The 27,624-nt window shown below is 45.1% G+C and overlaps 1 protein-coding gene across 2 annotated transcripts in view; it reads right to left on the bottom strand.

Annotated features, from left to right (window-relative positions):
- The window catches only part of CAB39L (calcium binding protein 39 like), an 803,103-nt gene that overhangs the window by 733,237 nt on the left and 42,242 nt on the right, over positions 1 to 27,624 (bottom strand). For both annotated transcript variants that reach the window (XM_069205367.1, XM_069205368.1), the window contains exon 2: positions 2,431 to 2,462. The gene's annotated coding sequence lies outside the window, so the exon portion shown is untranslated. The remainder of the gene's footprint in view (positions 1 to 2,430; positions 2,463 to 27,624) is intronic.

The raw sequence follows: 27,624 nt of genomic DNA, 5'->3' as shown, positions 1-27,624 counted from the left end.
TCAGAATTCAACAAAGGAGCACAGCACCCAGTACAAATCATTCCTAGGTGAATTTGTTTCATTGCTTTACCCCCACAATGTAGATGACTGTCAGGAGTGGACCTCCTTCAATTGTGTGTGCAGGAACAGGGGTGATCAACTCCCCATGTAAATCCGGATCTCTTGACTCTTATTAGTTCCTCGTTTTCCTTTCGTTGCCACCCTCTATCTGTTTTACACAGAAGAAAACAGCCCCCATTTGAATCAATCACTTCACTTGGTGGGTGAGGTGCACAGACCTCGAGGCAGATCCCACTTTTAGTGATAGTGCGGAGCCACCTGTTTTGAGAGGAGCATTTAAACTAGGGTTGAAGGAGAAGAAAGACTCTGAGTACAAAAGAGGGGTTCATCCCTTAGCGGATCCAGGTTTCTTTCAACTAGAGGCCAGCATGCTACAACAGCCCATGTAAGACATATTTAAGCACCAAAATAACCAGATCCTAATTACATAAGACTCAGAGAAGAAGCAACATAAGATTAAGATAATAATTCCAAAAAGAAAAATTAAAAGGAAGGATTCTTTTTCACCCACTGGAGGTACATTGCTAGGTGGGACAAAGGTGAAATCATCCCAGAAAGGTCCCCATAAGCATTCCTGAAGGATTACTGTCCAAGAGAAGGAGGAATAATGAAGGTGTTGTGGCAGATAAATAAAAATGCATTGGACCTAGCTTCCAAATTTGAATAATTCCAAGAGTAAGCATTAATGGAGAACAAGGTGACAAAGATGCGGAAATAGGGGAAAGATGGAACAGAAGAAAGGAAATTAAAGGAAATTAATAAACAGAGACATCACAAACCTGCAAAAGGAGCTGTAAATAATCCAGGAAAATCAATGCAATAAAGAAAAATGGAATAATCAAAAACGCCCCAAGTGCTAAAAATGTCCAGAGGCTCAAGGTCAAAGAGGAAGAATGGTGGATATGCTTGAAAGGTTAAGTAGTACATTATCGGAGCAGCATGAAATTTCACAGTACAGCTTCCGCCTGAGGTCACTGTCTCTTGACTGGTCAGCATTCTTGTTAGCAGAGTACTGCTATCAATTTCTTATTTTCTTGGCATTAAGATTGAATGGTATCCTCTGTGGTGGTCCTCAGCTTGAGACCATGTGGCTACTATGCTCCCTCTGTCTCCGCAGGTGAGTCCATCGAAGTTTGTGCGTCACAGAGATGGCTTCTGGGTAGCACTCTGCCCCGTAATGTATCTGTTTATTGTATGAGCCTCAAGGAGGTTTGCAGTGCAGACTAGATCGCCCATCAGATCATAAGACTATTTTTCTTGGCTTAGGATATTTGTCATTGGGCCTTCAGACATGTAAGTACTTCATAACACTATGGTACTTTTCCATAATTGCAGCTTTATGTGAAATTGATGGAGAATGCAACCTTGTTAAGACTATAAAAAAAACATTTGTTTATACTGTGCCAAACGTTTGCATTTTATTACAAAAATGAGTGCCCACTGGCAGAAACCAACATGATGGGGGCCCCCTTCCAGAATGTGAAGAGGGCCCCTTTGAGCTCCTATATCCCACAGATATTCATTGGCTTTGGGCTGAATGGGGGGACCATAAATGGTTGAGTGGAACCAGAAGGGTAGGGGCCCCCTGTACCACAGGGGTTGAAGGCCCAGTGTTACACCCCTAGTTGTGCCTAGCCAATTAATATTAAATTTATGACATTTTAGACTTTGTTCTTTAAATTGAGAACACTTTAAAATAAACAGATAAATCAGATGATCTAACCGGATGTATGTTCCTCTCTGTGATACTAAACAAGCAATCCTCATTTGGAATTTATGTCATAACAGTTTTTTCTTAAATCACTGGATTCAGTTTTAGCAGCACAGTCAACAGCACGGATAACACAGTGCCAAACCTATTATCAGGTAAATAAAATAACCATGAATGAGTTAAAGCTATCACTTCACATACTTTGAAGGTTTTCTTCTTCAGCTTACACAATTCATCTACAGTGATTATTTTGTCTGAAAAAACTCACAATATAGATTCTTGGCATCAGGTCATTAGATTTCAAAAGAGAAGTTGGAGCAAGAATTTCCACAGTTGCCTCCTGGACAACAAAGTAGATGTTTAGTGGCCATTCCCTGAAAAAGAACCACCCACCCCCCGGAGCATTTGAGGTAAAGAAAAACGCCCTGTTTACATGTTTTGTGGTTATGAAGTAGTGTCTGAAAGATAAGATTAGTAACTTTTCACCTCTATTGAAAACAGAGAAATGTGATCACTTATACAGAAATGGATCTTACACGTTGTTAGGGTTGCTATAGGTAGCTGTAAATGCTGTAATTTCCCTTATCAATTTCTCAACAGATATTTATTACAACTTCTCAATGAACCCCAGCAGGTATATAGTTATAGAAAGCCAATACCTTTGTCAGTGGAATTTCTTTCTTCTTTTTTTCTGTGCCCCAAAAAGAAAAAAGAGAAGTTAACTTGAAGTTGCTGCAGCTAACAGCTATATACATTTTGCAACCATCATGTTTCAACTTTCATTGAAAAGAAGCCCCAATATCCTTTGCTGTGGTACTGCTCCTGCCAATTCTAATGCTCTGTCTAGTATAAAAGACTAGCTACCTTAGTGCTCCCGATTATTTGGTGGAGAACTCCCATTAATACATTCAGGCTTGCAATTTACAATAATTTGCTAGTGGTTTCTCCCTGAAAATGTGTTTGCGCAGGCAGAAAATCGTTTGCAATGACTGCACTGAAGCTTTGGAGTAATCTCCAATTGGCTTTATTAATCGCACCTATCCTTCTCAAATTAAGAAAAGCCTTAAAAACATGGATTTTCAAAAAATAGTTGGCTCTATAATATTGTTTAGGAGTCACAGTAGTCTAGATTTGTCATTTCCTCCCTCGCTCATGCTGTCTCTGCTGTGCTAGATTCTCAGGGCCAAGACACCTATGGGCTAGCAATCGCGCTTTATAAAATTGTTAACATACATAACAGGAAGAGTGTGCTTAGCAATAATGATACCAGTTACTCTCACCTTCCGTACGTAAGGGAGTCTGCTCTTTCAATATAATAACTTGACAAAACCAATCAATTATTTTTTTTGCCACATCATTACACTTAGAGTGAGCTGGAATTTGTAACATACTTCATTCATTTTTTTCATGAGATAGGTTAGATCACTACCCACTCTGAATCGGAATTTTACAAGCCACCGTATTAGTGTTAAAAATTGGGTCTTTGGTTGACAGTCAGGTTACCCCCTGTTCAAGCAAGGACCCTCACTCTAGTCAGGGTAAAAGAGAATCACCCTCAGCTAACCCCTGCTTACCCCTTGATAGCTTGGCACGGGCAGTAGGCTTAACTTTAGAGTGCTAGGTGTAAAGTATTTGTACCAACACACACAGTAACTTAATGAAAACACTACAAAATGACACAACACAGGTTTGGGTAAATAGAAAATATTTATCTAAACAAAACAAGACCAAAACGACAAAAATCCACAATACACAAGTCAAGTTATCAATTAAAAAGCAAAAAGAGTCTTCATGTAGTTTTAAACACACACTAACACTGTTAGCGTGAAAATGTACCTTGGGTGCATAAAAAATAACCCTGCATGGGCGAGTGTGCGTCAAAAAGGGTTTGCGATGCGTCGATTTCACTCACGAGCGAGACCTTGTGTTGTTTCTTCTCTCCGCAGGAGAGCGATGTGTCTATCCGGTCAGCACTCTCAGGTCCGAGCAGGCCTTGCGTTGTTTTTACACGCCCAGCGGTGTTTGTGTCGGAAATCCAGCTGCACGAGGATCCAAAAACCACACAGCGCGGGTTGCGATCTCCCAGCCTCCGTCAGCGAAGCTGCGTGTCATTTCTCGAGCTCTGTGCGTCGATTCTTCTGGGCCCATTGCAGACGAGCATCGATTTTCAGCCGCGAAGCCGGCAGCTTGTTGATTTTTCAGCCGCAGATCGGAGTCGCATCAGTCTTTTCCTAGCACGGCGTTCTGTGTGTGGATTTCTTCCTCTTAGGCTGACAGCTTCTCCTTTCAGGGTCCCAGGAACTGGATGGGCACCACAGGGCAGAGTAGGAGTCTCTCCAGAGACTCCAGGTGCTAGCAGAGAGAAGTCTTTGCTGTCCCTGAGACTTCAAACAACAGGAGGCAAGCTCTAAATCAAGCCCTTGGAGATCTTCACAAGATGGAAGGCACACAAAGTCCAATCTTTGCCCGCTTACTCTGGCAGAAGCAGCAACTGCAGGATAGCTCCACAAAGCACAGTCACAGGCAGGGCAGCTCTTCTTCCTCAGCTCTTCTGCAGGCAGAGGTTCCTCTTGGTTTCCAGAAGTGTTCTAAAGTCTGTGGTTTTGGGTGCCCTTCTTACACCCAATTTCTCCTTTAAAGTAGGCCTACTTCAAAGCAAAGACTCTCTTGAATGTGAAATCCTGCCTTGCCCAGGCCAGGCCCCAGACACTCACCAGGGGGTTGGAGACTGCATTGTGTGTGGGCAGGCACAGCCCTTTCAGGTGTAAGTGACCACTCCTCCCCTCCCTCCTAGCACAGATGGCTCATCAGGAAATTCAGACTACACCCCAGCTCCCTTTGTGTCACTGTCTAGTGTGAGGTGCAACCAGCCCAACTGTCAAACTGACCCAGACAGAGAATCCACAAACAGGCAGAGCATAGAAATGGTATAGGCTAGAAAATGCTCACTTTCTACAAGTGGCATTTTCAAAAATACAATCTCAAAATCAACTTTACTAAAAGATGTATTTTTAAATTGTGAGCTCAGAGACCCCAAACTCCACATGTCCATCCGCTCCCAAAGAGAATCTACATTTTAATCATAGTTAAAGGTAGCTCCCATGTTAACCTATGAGAGGGACCGGCCTTGCAACAGTGAAAAACTAATTTAGTAATATTTCACTGTTAGGACACATAAAACACATAACTATATGTCCTACATTAACCATACACTGCACCCTGCTCTTGGGGCTACCTCGGGCCTACCTTAGGGGTGTCTTACATGTAAGAAAAGGGAAGGTTTAGGCATGGCAAGTGGGTACACTTGCCAAGTCGAATTTACAGTTAAAACTGCACACGCAGACACTGCAGTGGCAGGTCTGCGACATGATTACAGAGCTACTTATGTGGGTGGCACAACCAGTGCTGCAGGCCCACTAGTAGCATTTATTTTCCAGGCCCTGGGCACCTCTAGTGCACTGTACTAGGGACTCACTAATAAATCAAATATGCCAATCATGGGTAAGCCAATTACATACACATTTTGTAAAGGAGAACTTGCACTTTAGCACTGGTTAGCAGTGGTTAAGTGCCCAGAGTAACAAAAACAGCAAAATCAGAGTCCAGCACACATCAGCAAACTGGGGAACAGAGGCAAAAAGTTAAGGAAGACCACGCCAAGGATGAACAGTCCAATTAGTATCTATGTGAGTTCGTAAAATTCTATATTGGTCATAAAAAAGTGGCTGCAAATTCCGACCAGTTTTTGGCGACCACTATTTAGTACATCTGGCTAATAGCCCCTGATAATGTGTTGCATCTGTATAGCTGATTCAGACAAAGTGTGTCTTCTGCTACAACATAATAATCTTTCTTATAAATGTTTCTAATAGTTTACTTTTATTTTCTGACTTCTTTCTACATCCAATAACTTTTCTGCACTAGTACTAACCCGTCCACTAATAGAAAAATAGGGGAAATAGTTAGGAGATGCAGCATTGAATCAGTTCAAAATCTTATAAAGATCACAGTGCTGCATCTTGCTACCTTACTCAGTTCATGCCATCTGACTAGTAATAAAAAAAAATCCTAGAAGGACCAGTTCACTACGAGAGCAGCAGATGCAATGTGTCATGGGCAGGTGTTCTTGGCAACAAAGTGAGGGTCGTGTTATTCCGCACAAAGAGCTTTCCTACACTCAGAAGCAACTCCAGGCTCCAGTGTTTACAGCTAGCTTAAAATTAATCACAAAACAGAGATAACAACTGGAAGGGAAAAAATTGAGTAAACGGAAAAATCCTTCTAGCTGCATCAGGCCAGCTGACAAGACAACAGCTGAAGGCAAAAATCAGGAGTGATAGAAAAAGGAGCTCAGTGAAGAACTAGCGAGGCAAGCAATGTTGTGAAACACCATGAACTTTTTTTACGTCCCTTTAAATACTAATTTTCCAGGAAGGGACCAGCAATGACCAGGAACGCCACAGGAAGTGAAAATATGCCATGAATTATTTGAACAGATATGTTAATGAGAAACATATGGCTACTGCCAACCTAGGTACCTGAAACGGTTCGTAGTTTGTAAAAAAAAAAAAAAAAAATGGAGAAAAAAAATACCAAGAGAAGTTCATTTGTAAAAAGAAATAACATCATGCGATATATAGAGATGCTGCAAGATATACCTAAACATCACCAGGCATGCAATGCTACAGAGACACCCCAAGCAAAAAGATCTCAGAGCTCGCCCTATAACTTTATGTGTGCACTACAGAGAGTGAACGCCAAGCGACTTCACAGGAATTTGGCCAGGAAAAATAACCGCTGACTCAGAGAGAGGAGAACCTGCCACCTTGTGTACATTTGCAGTTGGAAAAGGTACACTGTGGTCTCATTAGGATAAGGAAACCTTTGAAATAATTATTTAACTAAACGGGAGACATGAACTGCTTCTGCTGGTTCCCAAGATTCATCACAAGGAAGGACACCCTTCCAATCAAGAAGAAACGGCAGTTTTCCTCGAAAATAATGTAAATCTCAAATTTCATGTCTCTCAGATAAGGCTAACCAGTTATTAGAAGCCCTTGGCGAGGAACATAAGGTTCCAGATGAGACTCATGAAAGGAAAGACGAATCAAGACAGAAGTTTGAGTATAACAACAACAAGGTGAATAAACTTAGAATTTAATAAAATTACCTTAAAATCTGGGTCTAAGGGGTGTGGCTTTGGCAGCCAAGATATCAGCCGCATTCTACGGCTGCTACTGTGGCCCCACATTAATCCACCTGTATCCCTTGCCCGACAGCAATGATTCCTTCCCTCCCCTGAGTTTTGGGGCTGTGAGGATCTAGAGGCTCTGCCAAGATGAGCTGTCAGAGGGGTTGTTGAGTAGCACCTGGAGCCGGAGGCTGCGGGCCGCAGCAAGGCACGAGCAAGATGGTGGCCTGCTGCTGAACTGTGTGGGGGCAGTTGAGGGCTGCATGTGGTGCAGAGGTTTGTGGTCCTGCAGAGGGGCCACACCTTGGAGCTTCTGCGTAGCGCTGTACTGGAGATGGTGGCTCAAGCCACACTCAACTGGAGCTGGTGACGGGAGATGTGAGGCACTGCCGCTCACCTATGCAAAGCAGCGGAGGCCGTCAAAGCTCACAATAGCGAAGGGTGTGAGACCGGGAGTCCGACTACCCTGGGGGCAAAGAGGGTGCTGTGGTGTTCTGAGGGCGCGAGTCACCTCTACTGGACTTTGTGGCCAGGGGAGGTCCCGAGATCCAGTGGGCAGAGTGGTTTGCCCAGGACGGCTGAGCAGTAGGTCCTGGACTGGCACTGCTTTGGGCTCCCCTCGCCTTAACTATTAGAAGAGGTACATGTTGTCACGACTCACGTGCTGCTTGCGCCTGGAGTTTGCAGATCTTGAGGCGTGGATCTTGAGGGTTCGACTTTGTCCCAAAAAGGGGCGACTCTTTCTGGTAGCCACGGTGCTGTAGGCGAGGAAACGCCAAGGACAGACCGTGACCGTGAGAAAGTAGCGCCAGAGGGAAAAAACCCCTTCAGAAGAAGAGGAAAAAACCTCCCAGAAGATTCGCAGGGGATTCCTGGAACAAGAACAGAGGAACAGGAATCAAAGGAACTGACGTAACACAGAAATGGCGAAATCCAAAGCCAAGGGCTAGGAAATCAGGAGCGAGGACACTAACTGAAACAGAGAGTGTTGCAGCGCAAAGAGGGAAAGAAAAAACACCCTTAAATACCATAAAACAGGAAGTGACCCACAGGAAGAAAAAGGACACCATCTTGCATAGGGAAAAGTAGATAGAATAGACTGGAGCAGAAACCATAGAGAATAGGGAAGGAGGAATGCTGGGAAGACAGAGGTAACCTGGGAAGGGGAAAGGACATAAAGGACAGAGGAGAAAACAGACCCAAAAAGAAAGAAAGACAGAAAAGAAGAAAGAGGAGTCCCCAAACAGGTAAGAGGGGTCAGGAGACCCCAACAAGACGGAGGGAGAGCGCAGCGCGAGGCCCCTAGTAAGTCCTGGGGCCTCGCAAGGTGCAAGAAAGGCTCGGGGCGCGCCGCGTCTTAGAGACGCGAAGCGCGGCCCGAGCCGAACGCGCGGCTTGTGCCGAACGCTCGGCTCGCGCCGCGCGGTGCGGCGCGACAGTAGGCCCCCCTCCCGAAGGCCCTGGTTTGAAAGGAAATAAACGGTGAAAGCGCTGAGTCAGAAGAGGAGCATGAACAGAAGATGCATCTTCCCAAGAACACTCACTGAGAGGATAACCCTTCCAATGAATCAGATACTGCAGACGGGTGTGAAAAAGACGAGAGTCACAAATCTCCTGAACCTCATATTCAGGAACATCATCCACTAAGACAGGAGGAGGACAGGAAAACTGACGGGAGTACGGATCTGGTACATAAGGTTTGAGTTGGGAGACATGGAAGACTGGATGAATCTTCCATGTGTGAGGCAAGTGAAGACGGACAGTGACGGGATTAAGCAACTGGAGAATACGGAAAGGCCCGTAATAGCGAGGTGTGAATTTGTTCTGAGAAAGACGTGAGGGTAAGAATTTAGAAGAAAGCCAAACTTTATCCTGTGGAAGGTAGTCCGGAGTTGCCCTACGTTTCTTGTCTGCTACTTTCTTCATATATCTCTTGGTGTGTAAGAGATTAGAACGAATCAGTCTATGGATTTGTAGAAGACGTTTGGAAAAATGAGTAATAGCGGGTAAGGGAGTGGGAGACAGAGAAGAAGTAGGAAAAGAGGTAGGATGAAAACCATAAGAACAGAAAAAAGGAGTGGTCTTGGAGGCACTATGGACTGAGTTATTATAAGAGAACTCAGCGATAGGGAGATAAGTGTTCCAGTTGCTTTGAGTTGAGTTGCAAAAACAACGAAGGTATTGTTCTAAGCCCTGGTTCAGACGCTCGGTCTGTCCATTGGTCTGGGGATGGAAGCCCGATGACAAAGCTCTATCGATGTTTAGTGTCTTACAAAAATACCTCCAGAACCGGGAAATGTACTGAGGACCTCTATCAGATATAAGAGTATGAGGAAGTCCATGAAGACGGAAGATATGTTCAATGAATATCTGGCTTAATTCTTGGGATGTAGGTAGTTTTTTCAAGGCAGTGAAGTGAGCCATCTTAGTAAAAGAGTCCACAGTGACCATGATTACCCGGTTTCCTGCTGAGAGTGGTAACGAACACATGAAATCGGTGGAGATGGTGTGCCATGGAGTTGGCGGAACCGGCAAGGGCTGGAGTAAACCCGCAGGCCTGGTTCGGGGAATCTTGACTTGAGCGCATGTGGGACAAGCCTGAACGTATGTTTCAATATCTTTTTTCCAAGTAGGCCACCAGAAAAATCGGGATAACAGTTCTTGTGTGGCCTTGATGCCTCTATGACCAGCAACCGGTGAATCATGACACATTTGTAATGCCTTTTCTCTCACTCTGTTAGTGGGGATGAATAACAGATCGTGATAATAATAGTATCCTTGTCTCTTATGTAAAAGAGGCCTTAAGTTCTCTATTTCATCATCAGATAGATTGGGGTACTCCAGTTGTACCTCCTCCAGAAAAGACTGGGCTACCCCAATGATCTTACTAGGTTCCAGTAGGGGTTGAGCTGGGACAGGAGTACAATCTGGATAACGACGCGATAGAGCATCAGCCAGAATGTTTTGGGAGCCAGGAATATATGTAATGTAGAAATCATACTGGCTGAAGAAGAAGGCCCAACGAGCTTGACGACTATTTTGGCATACGAAATTTCGTAAACATTGTAAGTTTCGATGGTCTGTTCTCACTTCAAAAGGTTCCTTGGAACCCATCAGAAACTGCCTCCATTCAATACAAGCTGTTTTCAGAGCCAACAATTCTCTTTCCAATACTGAGTAATGTTGTTCTGCAATAGAGAGTATATGAGATAAATAGAAAACAGGATGTTCAAGACCATCGTCTTCTTGTTGTTGGAGTAGAACGGCACCAATGGCTTTTTCAGAAGCATCGGTGACGACAATAAATCGTTTGTTGGTATCTGGATGTCTTAAGATGGGAGCTTGTGTAAATGCCTTCTTTAATTCTTGAAAAGCTGTTTCAGCAGTTTTAGTCCAGACAAACCCTTTAATAAGATTTTCCTTCTTTAAAGTGTGAGTTATGTGGCTAGTTTGTTTAGCAAAGTCTGCGATGAATTGTCGATAGAAGTTCGCCAATCCTAGAAAGCATTGTGTTTCTTTAATGGAGGATGGAGAAGGCCAATCTAGGATAGCTTGCACCTTTTCTTGATCCATGGCTACTCCGGTGGTACTTAAATGATATCCTAGATATTTGACTTCCGTCTGGTCAAACTCACACTTTTCGGGTTTGCAAAACAGTTGATGTGCCCGGAGTCGTTGAAGAACTTGTTTAACATGGGAAGAATGGAGTTTGGGATTTCTGGAATAAATAAGAATATCATCAAGGTAGATTACAACTGTCTGATTCAGGAGATCCGAGAATACTGAGTCCATAAATCTCTGAAAAATTGCCGGGGCATTAGTAAGACCGAAAGGCATTACCCTGTATTCAAAATGACCAAATGGAGTCCTAAAGGCCGTTTTCCACTCATCTCCTTCTTTAATGCGTAAGAGGTGATAGGCTCCCCGTAGATCTAGTTTGGTAAACCGTTGAGCCCCTCTGACTGCCTCTAAAATGTCCCTTATGAGAGGCAAAGGATAACGATCTTTAATAGTTATTTTATTCAGGCCTCGAAAATCCAGGCAAGGGCGAAGGTCCTTTGTCTTCTTGGGTACGAAAAAGAGAGGAGCCCCAGCCGGAGAAGACGATGGAACAATAAGCCCACTTTGAATATTTTCATCCAAATACTCCTTTAGTACTTCCTTTTCAGTTTCCGTGAGGGAATACATCCTGCCAAAAGGAACGATAGTGCCAGGTTCCAAGGGAATAGCACAATCGTAATCTCGATGTGGAGGTAACACAGGTTTGGAAGGTTTTTGGAAGACATCTTGAAATTCCAAATAGTGTTCAGGAACTCCTTGGACTGTATTTATGGTCGAACCGGTGGTGCCCTCCGTGATAATTGACCTCTTAGGCGACCAATACTTGTCTGAAGCAAAACAGTGCTCGTGACAGAACTGTGAAGACAAGGAAACCGTCCGGGTAGCCCAGTTCACATATGGATTATGTCTGATGAACCACGGGATTCCAAGAATGATGGTATGGTTGGGGGAAGTTATAAGATCAAAGGAAATGTGTTCCTGATGGTTACTGATCTGTAGATTTAGCATCAGGGTAGTTGTATCTACTGGACCCGATGATATCAAAGATCCATCCACCGTGTGAACTTGTTCTGGAACCTCCTTAGGTTGTATAGGAACTTGTTGAGTGGTGGCCCACTTCTTATCCATATAAATGCCACTAGCTCCACAATCTAGTAGTGCCATAGTCTTCTCTAGACGGCCATCAGGTAATTGTAACATTACTGGTAAAGTGAACAAGGATGTGGTATTGTCGTTGAAAGAACTGATGGAAGGTATGGCTGCTAATCCCGTCCCCTCCCTTCTTACAGAGGACGGGAAGCGGCGTTTCCCGATGGCCTTGATGGACGTACTGGACAGGTACGCAGTATGTGGCCGGCAGATCCGCAGTATAAACACAACCCCTTCTTTCGTCTTTCTTCTCGTTCGCTAGGGGAGAGAGGGCCTCGAGTTGTATCCACCTGCATGGGTTCTCCTTCGGTGTCTCTGACAGGAGGGCGAGGTTCCTCAGAACGATGTGGAAAAACTCGTGAGGTGCTTGGTTGAAAAGACCCTCTGCTTTTTCTCTTCTCTGCTCTCCGTTCCTGAAGGCGATACTCGATGGAGAGGGCTTGATCCATCAGGCCGCGAAGATCCTCCACTCTGGTGGAATGTACTAGTTCGTCTTTGATCTCTTCTTTGAGTCCTCTACGAAACAAAGTCACCAAAGTACGTTCCACCCAGGTGGTCTCTGCCGCTAGTTGACGAAAGCGTGTAATGTATTGAAGGACTTCTTGTGAACCTTGATGAATATCGCATAAGGCCTCTTCTGCTGAAGCCTCCAATCCCGGACGACTAAACATCAGCTTGAAACGGTTCACAAAGGCAGAATAGTCCGACAATACCGGATCGTTAGATGATACCATCGGGGTTGCCCAGGCCAAGGCAGGACCAGATAGGGCACTGATGAGATAACCCACCTTTGTTCTGTCGTGGGAGAATTGGGTGGGTCGGAAGGCAAAGTACACTGTCAAGGAGTCAAGGAACTCTCGCAGCTTGGTTGGTTCACCCGAAAAACGATGGGTAGAGGCGGAGAGCGTCGGGACATCACCACTACGGAAGGCCAAGGCCTGTCGCAACGCAGCATTCTCACTGCGTAGTTGCTGTAATTCTTGAGCTTGTTGCTGAATTGTAGTTAGCAGAGCTTGATCCGGATCCGCAGCAGCTACCACAGTGTCTTCCATGGTGCTAGAAGACGTCGGGATGGTTGGGCGCTGCAATCTGTCACGACTCACGTGCTGCTTGCGCCTGGAGTTTGCAGATCTTGAGGCGTGGATCTTGAGGGTTCGACTTTGTCCCAAAAAGGGGCGACTCTTTCTGGTAGCCACGGTGCTGTAGGCGAGGAAACGCCAAGGACAGACCGTGACCGTGAGAAAGTAGCGCCAGAGGGAAAAAACCCCTTCAGAAGAAGAGGAAAAAACCTCCCAGAAGATTCGCAGGGGATTCCTGGAACAAGAACAGAGGAACAGGAATCAAAGGAACTGACGTAACACAGAAATGGCGAAATCCAAAGCCAAGGGCTAGGAAATCAGGAGCGAGGACACTAACTGAAACAGAGAGTGTTGCAGCGCAAAGAGGGAAAGAAAAAACACCCTTAAATACCATAAAACAGGAAGTGACCCACAGGAAGAAAAAGGACACCATCTTGCATAGGGAAAAGTAGATAGAATAGACTGGAGCAGAAACCATAGAGAATAGGGAAGGAGGAATGCTGGGAAGACAGAGGTAACCTGGGAAGGGGAAAGGACATAAAGGACAGAGGAGAAAACAGACCCAAAAAGAAAGAAAGACAGAAAAGAAGAAAGAGGAGTCCCCAAACAGGTAAGAGGGGTCAGGAGACCCCAACAAGACGGAGGGAGAGCGCAGCGCGAGGCCCCTAGTAAGTCCTGGGGCCTCGCAAGGTGCAAGAAAGGCTCGGGGCGCGCCGCGTCTTAGAGACGCGAAGCGCGGCCCGAGCCGAACGCGCGGCTTGTGCCGAACGCTCGGCTCGCGCCGCGCGGTGCGGCGCGACACATGTGGTCCCAGCTCCCTTACTGAGTGCCTTTGATGCAACTGGTTGCCATCCCGGGCTGTGGAAAGTGGCCTTGTAATCGAGGGTGATTCCTGGCTCGAGGGGCCCCTCTGAAGCCCACCTGGCAGGGTGCTGGTACTAGATGCCAGACACTCCCTGAAATAGATCTTGTTTATACTGGCTGACAAGTGGGGAGTCGTACTTAACGGCCGGTGTGCACCCCTCCTTAACTTCTGGACCGTCTGCTAGTGCCACAGATCAGTTGGCTGAAGCTGGAGCTCTTCCCATGGGCCTGCACTCCTGCTGGTGACTGTATGTTTTTTCGCACTCCCCCTCCTCCTTTTTCCTATTCACTCTTTGGCTTGCACCACCCTGCGAGAGTAGAACATGACTGCTCCTGGGGGTCCAGCTTACTCCCTCCATGCATTGCTGTGCTGCTGGGCTCCCCATGGACTGGTCGCTCTGGGGTGGCCTGACATCTGCCCCTTTTGCACTTTGGCTCTGCTGGGACCCTACCTGTCCGTGGTGTGGGAGCTGCCAGTGGATTGTGGTCTATTATTGGCAGACATATCACATGGCCCTAGCAATACTATTGTGACTAGTTGACCTGGTCCGTCAGCGGAGGCACAACTGCCCTGACTGCTCATGCTGCCCCACTGGGGTAAACATGCCACGGACAGTGGCTTACATACTCCCTCACTGCACCCACGGCTTCCCAGGTGGAGATGGGATGGGACAGGCCAGCCCCACCGGCCCAGACAAAGATTGATCAGTACACCAAGCCTACCTCTGGCGCCCTTGGTGCTACTGGTGCCCCCCACCTCCCTTGCTCACCCCGCTACTATCCTTAAGGTGATTCAAGACTCAAAGGAGGTGGTTGAAACTAAAGTATTTGAGGCCCCAGTGAATGTGTCCTTGTTGCGCCAAGTCCTCCGTAATGTTGCTGGCTGGGTGATGACGGTTGAGACTGAAGTATCCTCAGTGGAAGATGAGGTAGCCACCCTCAAGCTCCAGGGCTTCCAAATACTTTCCACTAAGTCTTTTAAGAGTGAGCTGAAGATGCAGCAAACCAGTCGCGGAGGAACAGCCTCTGGCTTGTTGGATTTACAGAAGGTGCAAAGACTTCTGGTGTGGACCTGTTTCTGGAGGACTGGCTGAGGTCCTGGATTCCCTATGACAGACTGTCACCATGGTTTGTGGTGGATAGGGCATCTAGGCCCCTGGCTGAGTAGCTTCTCCCTGGACCCCACCCCATGACCACTATTAGTGCACATTCTCAACCACCGAGACAGGGACGTTTTAATTCAAGAAGCCAGGATACAGCATGACCTACACTTTCAAAACATGAAGATCACTGTCTTCCCTGACTATACCAGGGCAGTCCAGTAGCCAGATGCTCTTTTGAGGATGTGAAGCAAAGGTTTTGGGCTCTCAAGCTGCAATACATGCTCCTCCTCTACCCAGCAGAGCTGAAAATGAAATTCAACTCTACAGCCTACTTTTGTGGTACACTGGAGCAGGTCTGGGAATGGACGAAGGAAGCAGATAGCTACCGTGCCTTGGCAGACCTGGGAAGGTCGTTTCCCTGACAGGAGGAGGTGCTCCCCATCTTTCTCCTAAGAGCTCCAGGAAGAGGTGGCCAGACTACCAGAGGACTCGTTCCCACCCACATGGGCGGCAAAGCACACTGAGCTCCGACTGAGGAGAGGTTGGGACTGGAGCTGCTCTTCCAGATGCCAATCTGTTGGGCACCCCAGACCTCTTCCAGACCATGGATGAAGGCCCCAACACCCCCATAACACTCTGACCGCACAACTGGTTGGTTTGGTTTCTGTGATTGGTTTGGGCAGAGGGGTACAGATAATCTAGCCTTCTCTTTTTACATGTTTTCCCTACACTGTTTCTTGTTTTGCTATGGGGTTTCTAGTTATGCACGTACTGTTACGATAAAACAATTCCTGTCAGGCACTATGATCCTCATATGTTGGGGCCGTCTTGGAGCTTATGGGTAGTTCTAGGTCCCGTTTGGTTGTGGTTACGTATGGGGGTACGGCAACAGATGCTTTTGGGGAAGTATGGGGAGGGGGAAGGTAAGGGCGTGGATTGTTTTGTTTGTTTTTAAATGTTTCAACACACACTTCACTGACACTTTTCCCTCACACCAAATGCTCACATTCTGGAGCGCTGCCTCAGGTGCCCCTCCTGCAGTGATGTCCCACCAGACCTACTGACATCCTTATATGTGCCTGGGACCCCCTTGCCTTCTTTCTTTGTGGATGTTGGTTAAGGTCCTACCTTGGAAAGTCAACGGCCTGCTAGATCATATTAAGTAGTTGGCAGTTCTCAGATATGTGAAGCGATTCCAATCAGCAGTCCTTCTGCTCCAGGAAACTCACTTGCTGGGCACGCACTGCCCTTTTGGGTCGCTTTGGCTATGACAGCATGTGCCACATGGGGTTTTACGGGGGCTCCAGGGGAGTGGCCTGCTTGCAACACAGGTGGTTCCCCTTGGTGGTGTCTGCCTCCAATGAAAGGACGAAATGTGGAGATTGAGGGTCAACTGGAGGGCAGGCACTACAACTTCCTTTCTGTCTATGTTCCCCAGCTACAGCTACAACTCACATTACAAGCACTTCGGTCTCTTCTGCTGACCCTTACCCAGGGTGTCATGCTGGTGGGGGGTGACTCTAATGCTGGCACTGACCTTGTACATGACACTTCAGGCACTCCTCGGTCGGGGTGTCAAGCATGCTCCTGTCTGCTTTCATCCTGTGCAGATTCTATGGGGCTTTGTGATGTGTGGAGAAAGGGCACCCCCACAAGTGTGCCTATACCCACATATCGGAAGCGTACAGCACTCTGTCGCACATTGACCAGATTTGACTTCCGGCAACGGACATCCTCTAACTTATGGAGATTGAAACCCTTCTGCGAGTATCTTAGACCATGCCTCCCCTCCTTCTGCAGTTTAGCCCCCCTGCAGTGACCCTGTACCCCATGTGCAGCATTAACGCCTAGTATCTCACCGACCAGGACTGCTCAGACTTTTTTGAAATAGAGATCTGCTCATATTTTGAGGTGAACTGGGGCACAGTGGCCTCCGTTGGTACTCTCTGGGTGGCCAGCAAACCCATCCTTAGGGGGTTGATAAAAGGGTATGACAAAGGTTAAGTCCTGGATAAAGAGGTGCAAAAACTGTTGCAGACAAACTGTTGATGGGGCGACTGGGCAAGGGAGATTTCTTCCATATCTACCACTCTCTAATTGTCAATGCTCCAGACTGCTTCCCTGGGCTCTGTGGGAGGCCTGGGTTGGTAAGCTTGAAGACAAGTGGCGTAAGGCCTGATTGGCCCCCAGGGAATCTGCTATTTCTGCATGCATCCACCTGGTCCAGCTTAACTATCCAATACACAAACGGGTATGCAGTTCCTAACAAAAAAGGGTGGAAACACAGTTTGTCACACCTGATATGAAATAGGTCGGGAGGAGACAGCAAGAGCCCTCACCCACCTAATTAGGTGGCATGCTCCATCATTAGGCAGTTCATCGTCAGGCCAGTGCTGCACTGCCTAATAGGCAGGAGATCTTTTATAAAAAGTGCTGAGTAAAGAGTCAAATAAACTGTCTGATGTGTAGATTGGAAAGAGTGAAAGTTGAAAATGGCTAAGGGACACCTAAACTGTGTTTATTTTGCAGGTGGGCCTTGTCATGATTAAAATTAAAGTAAAAAGTGGAGGAAAATAAGGTTCTGTCATGTTCATATAAAATCAGGGTCGACATGTTTTTTGCCTAAGTGTCACAAAGATCTGTGCCAATTCGTTGGGACCAAAATACAAAATCCTAATCTGCTATGACAATGGGCCAACATAGAAGTGAAGGAAAGTGCCCAGACCAAAACCTCACCAGCAGGTGCTATAAAGTAAATACCAAAAATCAGGCAGGGAACATCCTACCTCACTGCAGTCGGGGCCGCGCCCATAGGGCTCACGGATGTATCCGCGTATTGCGCGAAAAGAAGGTCCATGCAGAAAGGTGCCCGCGACCTACCCCCATCCGTGACCCAGCTTAACTATCTACATAATGAGTACATGACTCCCCAGCGGCTCCACCGACTCGGCAGGATCTCACAGGCCCACTGTGCCTGTCGTTCCTTAATGAAGGCAGACTTCTTCCACGAGGTATGGTCATGCCATAAACTGGTCCCCTTTTGGGAGGCCATCAAGAGGAAACTCTCTGCAATTCTGGGCCACTGGCTCCACTTTACCCCCAGAGTTGCTCTGCTGGGCTTGTTGAATGATTTGGTTAGCAGAGGATGGAACATACTTTTTGTCAGTGGAAAGGACCCGCAGGAACAGTACCCTCCCCCAAAAGCCCACCTTCCGGCACCTCAGTCTCTGACAATAATATAAGCATAGGAGCTTAGTGGCCCAACCAGGAGAAGGGAATTAGGGTGGGTACACCAGGGAAGGAAACCTGTAAGAGAAACACAATCAACCACAACACTATGTGTCAAGATGCAATTTGCAAGGCATCATTCAAATCATATCAGCAATAAATCATGTGTAAGTAACTTAAACTATTGCACATCTTTTCCAGGAGAAATAACATTAAATGATGTAGATATATGGCAGAACTGCTATGTGCACATAAAAGTTGGTTGATCATAAATCTGCAACCTGCAGACCAATATACACTTGCATGTGTGGAAATTAATCATGTGAAGCTTATGACCCTCGTATGCCCTTGACTTAATCAGACGGTTGACAAAACATAACACATTCACAAAACAGGGTATATACGTGATTAAACCATTCATGTGGATTCCCCCATTATGGCATCGGAACTATATGTAAGTACTGTACTGCAGTGGGAAATGTACTGCTTTTAATAACAGAACCAGGCTGGAACGTAAGTATGCACCATGAGAGCTAAGAATGATGAAGAATGCCACAATACTTGGTGCCAGTCCGAAAGGTGCAGTCTCAGGAGTCACATAAGTCTGAACGCCCTTACAAGTCTGTCTTGGCAGGAGTGTTTAGATGCACAAAACGCACTTTAGCAAAATATGAAAATGAGTGAACACAGATGCAACGACCATGCGGCTAATTGGCTGGCCACTGTGGGAAGAAACGTCCAAACAGCCTCCTTAGTCCAAGCGCCATGCACGAAGAAACGTTACTTCAATACCACGACCCTGCTGAAGGGTCACAAGCAAAGACGGACCTACCACCCAACAGAAAGACAAAACACGGGAACCGATGGCCAATACCAGGAACTGAATGGCAGGCTCTGGGGGACTGCAGGAGTTAAATGCAGCTCTTATAGCTGCCTCATTACTTTAGTCTCGCAAGATCTCGCCCCAATGATTTTTTATTGCCACCATGGTGGCTATCTTATGGTGTTGAGAAACATTAAAACTCTGGTATCTTCCAGCATTTCCACCAATGGCGAGTTCCATATACATGGCTTTTCCCACATATTCCAATTCTTGCTTTCTCAAGACACAAAGCGGGATGGGCAACAGTACTGCAGACCCTGACTGTACCCAACCGTCTATGTCCCTACCGGTGGGATACTGCTGACCTATGACCAAAAAGCAACCAAGGTCTGCAGAGGCAAGCAATGAATGGGCTTTTTCTTAAGAGTCATTTTCTGGCCATACCCAATTCATGATACCAAATGCCGTTGCGCTTACGCATTCCTTTAATGGCCTTAACTCGAAACTCTGGGGTGCCATTAATGTACACAGGAGGAAAGCAAGGACAAGCCCTATCTGATGCTAGTTTGAGAAGAGAGGTTTGGAACACAGGATATATCTTCATCAAAGCTGCAAGCCGTAATTTGTAGCTAACTGGGCTTATCTTCTTGATAATGGTAAAGGACCCCACGAATTTCGGTAGAAACTTCTGTTGTATCATGAATTTTAGATTGCATGTGATAGCCAGACTTTGTCACCCACTTGGTTCTCTGGCCTTTTTCTTTGGCCGCAATTAAATTTATTTTTGTTTCTTTAGCGATATGAACCAATTGTTTTATGTGATCAGTTACAGCCGGAAATGAATCATGCTTGATGGGAAGTACTATAGGTAAGGTATGGTGGTGATGCCCAAAAGTGGTGTTAAAAGGTGAAAACCCAGTAGAAGAATGTGACATGACCTTGGGGAATCTTGTACAAAACATCGGAAATACTGCTTATTGTACTTATTAACTCTCACTGTTTGTCCATTGCTTTGTGGATGGAAACTTGTGGACAAACAAGATTGAATTCCCAGATTAGCTCACCACACTTTCCAAAATTGAGTCATGAACTGTGTTCCTCGGTCTGACGTAATAGTACGGAGAAGACCATGTAACCAAACCACATTTTCCAACAAGAGCTGAGCCAGCCGAGGAGCAGTACGAATTCCAACACAAGCAATAAAGTGTGCTAATTTTGACAATGTGTCTATCACCAACATAATGGCATCATAACGATGGGATGATGGTAATCCCACAATGAAGTCAACAGAAATATCCCCCCATACACAATATGGAGTGCTGAATGGAAGGATAAACTCTTTTGGGCTGGAGGGATCCGCCTTGATTTAGGCACAAATGTCAGAATTGGTTAAATACTCATTTTTATCAGCTGTAACACTTGGCCACCAAACATTGTATAGTACATTTCCACAAGTCTTAGCTCTCCCAGGATGTCCCAACAGGGGAGTGTCATGACACCACTGAATGGCTTGTGTTCTTAATTCTGATGTGGGTACATAGATTGGAGTCCCCTGAAAAGGTAACCCTTCTTGTATCTTCCCATGTGATGTCTGGGATACTCATTTAGCTAGATCCACTAAAGATAAGGCATTTTGAATGTCATCCAGAAATGCTTGGACTGTATTAGCCCATATAATGTGATGTGGTAGAATGATATGAGACATAGCCTTCCCTATCTGTTGTTAACCCCTTCATAACATCAGGATAGAGAGTCAGCCTTTCCATTTTCAGAGCCAGGACGAAAGGTGGTTATAAACTCGTACTCTGAGAAAAACAGGGACCATCTTAACTGACAAGGAGACAATGTTCTGGCAGAACTTAAGAACTGTAGATTACAGTGATCAGTGTAAACAGGTACTGGGAACTTGGCCCCTAATAAATAACATCTCCATTCCTTAAAGGCAATGCATAAAGCCTGTAGTTCCTTATCAAATATAGCATAATTTATTTCAGCTGCGTTGAATTTTTAAAATAAATATGCCACTGGATGTAACTGTCCTGTTTCAGAACGCCTTTGTGACAAAATTGCCCCAATAGCTTTGTTTGAGGCACCTGCTTCCACAACAAAGGGTTTGTCAATATCTGGATGGGCCAAAATTGGGTCAGAAACAAAGGCCTCTTTAAGAGTAACAAAAGCTCTCTCACTGTCAGGTGTCCACTAAAAACTGGCATTTTTAAATAATAACCTGGTAATAGATGTTTCTATGAAGGAAACCAGAGGAATAAACCGGCAATAAAAATTTGCAAACCCCAGGAATTTTTGTATGTCTTTAACATTCTGAGGTTGCGGCCAGTTCTTTGCAGTTTGCACCTTTTTCTCTGACATGGTTAACCCTTGAGGAGCAACATTTCACTTTAGTGATGTGGAATTCACAATTTAGAAGTTTGCAGTATAGACCATGTTGCAGCAATGTGCCCAAAATGGTTTTGATGTGGTGTACATGTTAATTTTCTGTTTGAGAGTAAATCAGAAGATCGTCAATATAGACAATCACAAACTGATACAAGTATTCTTTCAACACTTCATTTGCAAAATACTGAAACAGCACAGGAGCATTGCATAGCCCAAAGGGCATGACAAAATATTCTTAGAATTGGAAGTGTGATTGAAATACTGTCTTCCATTCATCACCCTCTCGAATGCGGACTAAGTAATAGACCCCTCATATGTTAAGACTTGTATAGATGGTGCTTGTCTTGACCTGATCTAACAGGACAGGAAGGAGGGTGAGAAGATATCTATTCTTCATAATTATATGGTTCAAGACTCGATAATCAACACAAAGGCGCAACTCCTCATTAGGTTTTGGTATAAAGAACAGGCAAGCTGCAGGTGATATAGAAGGACCTATGAATCCATTCTCTAAGTACCTCTCGAGATATTCAAGTGATGATTTTCTCTTTCTTTGAGTGTATATATTTGGCTACAAAGTATTTTTGCCCTGGGCACTAAACCAACTTGACAATCATGCGATCTGTGAGGTGGCAGAGTTTCAGCACAGCTCTGACTGAACACTTCCTGGTAATCATGTTATTGCTCGGAAAATGTTACCTCTTTTTCCGCTGCTGTAGCAATTGTGTGATGTAGGAAAGCACTGGAGGATTGAAAATGCTGAGCATGATTACATACTCTGTGACAGAATGTAGAGGAGAACTCTATGCTCTGCTGACTCCAATCAATTGATGGGTTATGGAGGGTTAGCCAAAGCATGTCCAATATTAACTTGAATTGAGGGGCATCAATCGTATCAGACTGAATATGTTCTTGATCTTGACAATGTGAAATGACCATCACCGTATGGCGGGTGATGGGCCCAGAGGACAACATAGTTCCATCAACTGCTCAACCCTTTTCTGGTTGTTTCTTTTTCACATGCTTCTATTTGTAGTTTCAATAAATACTTAGAATCGATTAAATTACCCGTGGCCCCTAAATCAATCATAGCTTTGACAGATGGCATATGATTATCATTGGTTTCAATGTGTGCCTTCATGGTTATGTGAGGTACAGCACTCTGTGGAGTGTTAGCCACGCTCTGAACAGGAGGTACAGAGCTGCATCCCATAACATACTCCTGATTCTGTGAAAGGATTCCTATTTTTTTCAACCGCTTCTGTTTATTAGATTTAGGTCAGGTCGGGCAATCTTTGATAAAATAGCATTTCTTTCCACAGTATAAACTTGAGCTGTTCTTACAGCACAACAGTACCACAGACGATGACACTTTTGTCGGGGTGGCAAAGCTGATGGGCTAACTTGACCGAATGATGAGCAAACAGAAGTCGCAGGGCCCCCCGTCAGTGATGAGCGGAGGAAACTGGTGAGCGTAGTATGAGCGCCCTATATATAGGCTCGGGTTGCCCCGCAAAGATGAGAAGATTTGAGGAAGGTGGTGGACTAATTACGGACTGGATGTGGGTGTCAAATTGTTGTAATCATGTACTGTAATTACTGTGTCAGCTTGTGGATGGTGGTCAAGTTGTACCTTGGTTGCTGCTGCAAAATCCATAAAAACTGGTTATCCCAAAAAACAAATCTGGGTCTCACCTTAGATTTGTGAATTGAATGAGGATGATTAGGAGCAGATAACCAAACTTACTCCTATCCTACAGGATGAAGATTATCTTCTTTGTCTATTGGGCTTTTGACTCTATCTTATGTTTTATGACTATTCATTGTTAAAGTCTTTTTAGTTTGACTGATTGTCTTTAATGCCTCTTTAACTGAACTTGGAATGAGCTACTCAAGAATAGCCTTCCAAGAACGTGGCACATCCCCCTATGGGTTCTTGGCTGTATTGTCAGGGGGCTACAAATGCCTCTATAAGTACTGAATGAAGACATCCTAGAAGCACAAGCTTGTTTATTGGACACATTTCCAGACGGTCTTTCCATACAGAAGTTGAAGCGCATCAGGAAAGCATGCAAACTGTGATCCAGAGTGAATAAGGTCAATGCAGTGGTGACAGGGTCAAAGACAGGCTAAAAAGAACAAAAAAAGTTATGTAACTATTTTGTTATTCTTTTGCTTTCAGGTTACTTCATATAAAATAACACGCATAATTGTGAATGAAAAATAAATGCAAGTTAAACTAATCAGTGGGAAATTCATTATTTTACATTATGAAAACTTAACTGGGTATTGCATCACTGCTGTTCTTTCTGTGCAAGACCAGAGAGTGACAGATTGAAAACTGGTTGGTGCAATGAGCAATACGTTCTTGTGTATGTATAGTTCTATGAGTCCCATCCTGTGTCAAAAAGCACCATAAATTTGTAAGTCATTATTTTGAGATTGTGTTACACACAATATACGACAGGTTGTTGCAGAATGACTTGGAGCCTAATTTAAATGGTGGCATTTAGGGCACTCCATTTCAATGGCGATAAAGTTCCCTCCCCGGGCAACGTTATGCTTCCCCCAGCTGCGCAACTTTGATTTGGGCAGAACATAGATTTGACTCAGTCACCCCCGAGGTCAAATCCCTCCAATGGGCCAACGGAGTAAGGGCCAACAGAGGTTTAGCTATGTGTCCGCCTATTGCTGATTTCCTGTCACAGTCAGGTAAAACCTAACAGTAAAGGCCACTGAAAAGTGCTCAATGCCCCTTTCTCTATGATGGGAAACCTGGCAAGAAGGCCATTGTTGTTACAGTTTCAGTAAGAAAATCCCACTTTTGGTTTTTCTTTTTTAAAATAAAAAAATAACCTTGTAAGTTAGCCATACAGCTCAGTAATGTTGATTGAGCAGTCCATCAAACCTAAATTGCACTGGCAGTTCCTGTCAATGCTTGAAGTGTCTGCCTGGCCAGCCGGCATTTTTAAATTTGGTGGGTGGCACCTCTGCCAGGGCAACAGAGTGATTTACTCCCTTGCTGTGGCAGAGAAACAGGCCGCCTTCCAACATATAATTTGGGCCCCTTGTGCTTTAGATAAAACAATTACTTTCAAGGCATGTATTTTAGCAATAGGTAATCAGACTGTACCTAGTTCAAACATGTTTACAAGTGTCCATTAAAACAATGATTTGAATAAGTCATTTGATAACACCATTACATTACATCTTAAGAATTATTTTTGTCACCATGAAGCTTCAAGTGATTCCATCAATTAAGTCTGTGCAGGCTCCAATTCAGTCTTCGTATTTGGTGATTAAACTATTGCACACGTACTTGTCTTTGAGGTAGCAGACACTCTGGTGAGAATGTATGTTTTTAGAACTCTCTCCCTTTCAGCTTCACAGCAAAGGAGACATGACACCCTCTTAATTTTTAACCAGAGGCACTGCAAGTCCCACATTAGCCATCCAGGTATGGCTGCTTTAAATCAAAAAGTATGAAAAATGTGTTTGTAAAATAAATTAGAAAAAGCAGGGGCACTTCAGCCACCATAGATCCTACCTACTTTGACCTATATTTACATGCAGATATCCTTTCAAGTGAGTGGACGAAGAGCAAGGAGAAGGGCCAAAGGGTAGCATTCAGATGCAGCACCCTGACATTGCAAAACACCTTAAGGACCCAAGAGAAACAGTAAAGGAGTGAGATCCATGGACACCGTTGCTACCATTAAAAAGGTGGCCCAGAGGATGAGGCACTATGTGAGAACTAATTTTTCTTTTTACAAATGGGCAGAGGCAGCTTCGTGGGAGAGATGCCCTAAGGTAAAGGATTACATTAGGACCTTTTTTTTCTTTAAAGGTCCATTGTTACCATTAGTTCAGCAGGTACAATGACACAGAGACCAGAAGTGTGAGTGACCACTGCACCCCATTTATTTTAGTTTTACTACCAAAAAGGGGAATGCAAGGTATTTTCCTTGCTAGCATTAGGTCCCAAGTCAACCGTGCTCCACAGGGTACAGGGCTCACACAAAAGGGGCAAGATGTGGGTCTGTTATCTCCTTTTTACACAAAGGGTATATTATCTCCTTTTTTACACAAAGGCACAGGCAGCCTGCTTTGGGCCTCAGGCCTAGGGGTCGTGGCCCAGTGGAGTAAGCAGAAGAGGCAGGCCTGTAGTTATCATCAGTGCAGGGTGCAGTGGCACCAGGGCCCAGTGGTGTGAAGGGCAAATTAAGCACCAGTTATGGCTGCATTATTATTCTTTCTTTCTTGCATTGGGACCCAGTGCACTCTTGATGTGCCAGTGTTGCTTTTCCTTTACAGTAATGACTCAAAGGAAGGAAGAACTGAAGCAGAAGAGACACTTTAGCTTGGACTGAGAGAGTTGGCAGGGGTGGGTGGACCAGGATGGGTGCCTATGTTTTTAAGAAAGTGTAGACACAGCCCACTTTGTGAGGTAGTAGATATCATTAGTGAAGCAGGTACAGTGACACTGGTGTTCAGGGTTGGGAGGAACCCACTACATCATAGTTTTAAACAAAAGGTGTGTGGGGGCTCCTTTTCCATGGTAGCATCAGGGCAGAAGGTACCCTTGCTGCCCAGAGGGGGCAACATGGGGCAGCTAATTTTGGTCTGAAAAGGACATAGAGCCTGTTTTGTGATTGGAGTGATGGTCATGAATGATGAGAAAAGGGTGAAAGAGGCACAGGAGACAGCCTGCTACTTAGAGCCACAGCTATCATTAGTGTTCCATGTGCAACTCCATTGTGATCCAGGAGACTGAGGGGCTCACATCATCCCAAATATGGGAAGCAATGTTTTAGGCCAGTTTCTATTTTTGTTTAATGCATTTGTTCTTTTATATGTCTCGCATTCAATATAGATTGTGAGCTATAGAAAAAGTACCCCTGAAATAGTCTTATAAGCCCCTCTCCTGCCCTCAGCCTTGCCTCCTCCCCAATACTTGCCATAAAGGTTTGGATGGGAGTAGTCCTAACTTAAAAAACAGTTTGCTAAGTGGTGTTAGACCCCGTATCCTTATGGTGGTCTTACCCCAGACTGTTTGCCTTTACCTCCTTTTTTGTTGCTGTATCTTGTTTTTGGCCTTCGGGCTCTAAGCACTTTACCACTGCTAAACAGTGCTAAAGTGTATGTGCTTCCCCCTAAACATGGTAACATTGGTGTATTCACAATTAGCATATTCAATTTATATGTAAGTCCCTTGTAAAGTGGTATATCATATACTCAGGGCCTGTAAATTGAATGGTATTAGTGAGCCTGAAGCCCTGATTGTGCCACCCATTTACGTAGCCCTGTAAACATGTCTTTACATGTCTTAACATGTCTTAGGCCTGCTAAAGCAGAGCCTGTGTGTGCAGTCTCACTGCCACCCCGACCTGGCCTTTAAAACCTCTTGCCAAGCCTTAGACTCCCCTTTTCGTACCTACAAGTCACCCTTAAAGTAGGCCCTAGGTAGCCAATAGGACAGGGTGCCAGGTAAGTAAAAGGCAGGACATGCACCTTTAAGTCTTTCATGTTGTGGTAATGAAAAACTCCCAACATTGTTTTTCATTATTGTAAGGCCTGCCCCTCTCATAGGCCAGCATTGGGAATTCCTTATTATACTTTTAAACTGTAATTCCTGATCTGAGAGGAGTAGCAGCATCATGTTAAATACCATTTGAATGGTAGTAATAAATCCTCTTTACTGATAGAAGTCACATTTATTATTACTAATTTAGAAATACCACTTTTAGACAGTGGGCATTTCTCTGCTCTCACTGCTCTGTGTGTCCACAGCCTGTCTCGAATACACCTCTGACCTGGGCTGGGTGACAGCTACACTTGTGCATTTCTTTCAGATACCCACAACACAGGATACTCAACTGCATCTGCATTTATCTGCATACTGATGGGTCTTCCTGGGGAGGAGGCTGGGAAGGGCTCGCACTTACACTTCAAAGGGTTGTGACCAGAATCCACACAAAGGGGCTGATTACCTCCTACTGACGGTCTGGAGCAAGGGCTGGACCTGAAAGGGGGACCTGTACCACTTCACAAGAATTCTTTGTAGTGATCCCCCACTTCAAAGGCATTTTCTTGTATAGATACTGGGTGTCTGACCCACTCAAAACAGTACACCTCTGGACTCAAGAAAACTCTGCTGGAGTAAAGACTGCTGTATGCCAGAATTGCCACTCTGGGACTGCTGCTGGCCTAATGTGAGACTGAACACCGTTCATAACTTTAGATCTCTATGTGCCCTGATACACCAGTTGAGCTGAGACCTGGATGCTGTGGCGGTCCTTTTGTATGCCACAAAAACGTTTGACACCTCAGACGTGGTATTTCCCATCAAACAGAAAGGGTTTACCAGCAAGCTTCATGAACTGGGTTTGACTGTTATAAACAGGTCACTCTACCAGGATTCATTTAAATGTCCTACTCTCAAACCCTATACCCACAGGAAG

Source organism: Pleurodeles waltl, chromosome 8 (genome assembly GCF_031143425.1).
Source record: "Pleurodeles waltl isolate 20211129_DDA chromosome 8, aPleWal1.hap1.20221129, whole genome shotgun sequence".
Classification (NCBI taxonomy): domain Eukaryota; kingdom Metazoa; phylum Chordata; class Amphibia; order Caudata; family Salamandridae; genus Pleurodeles; species Pleurodeles waltl.
Note: the sequence above shows the minus strand (reverse complement) of the source record. Positions and strands in the feature narration are given on the sequence as shown.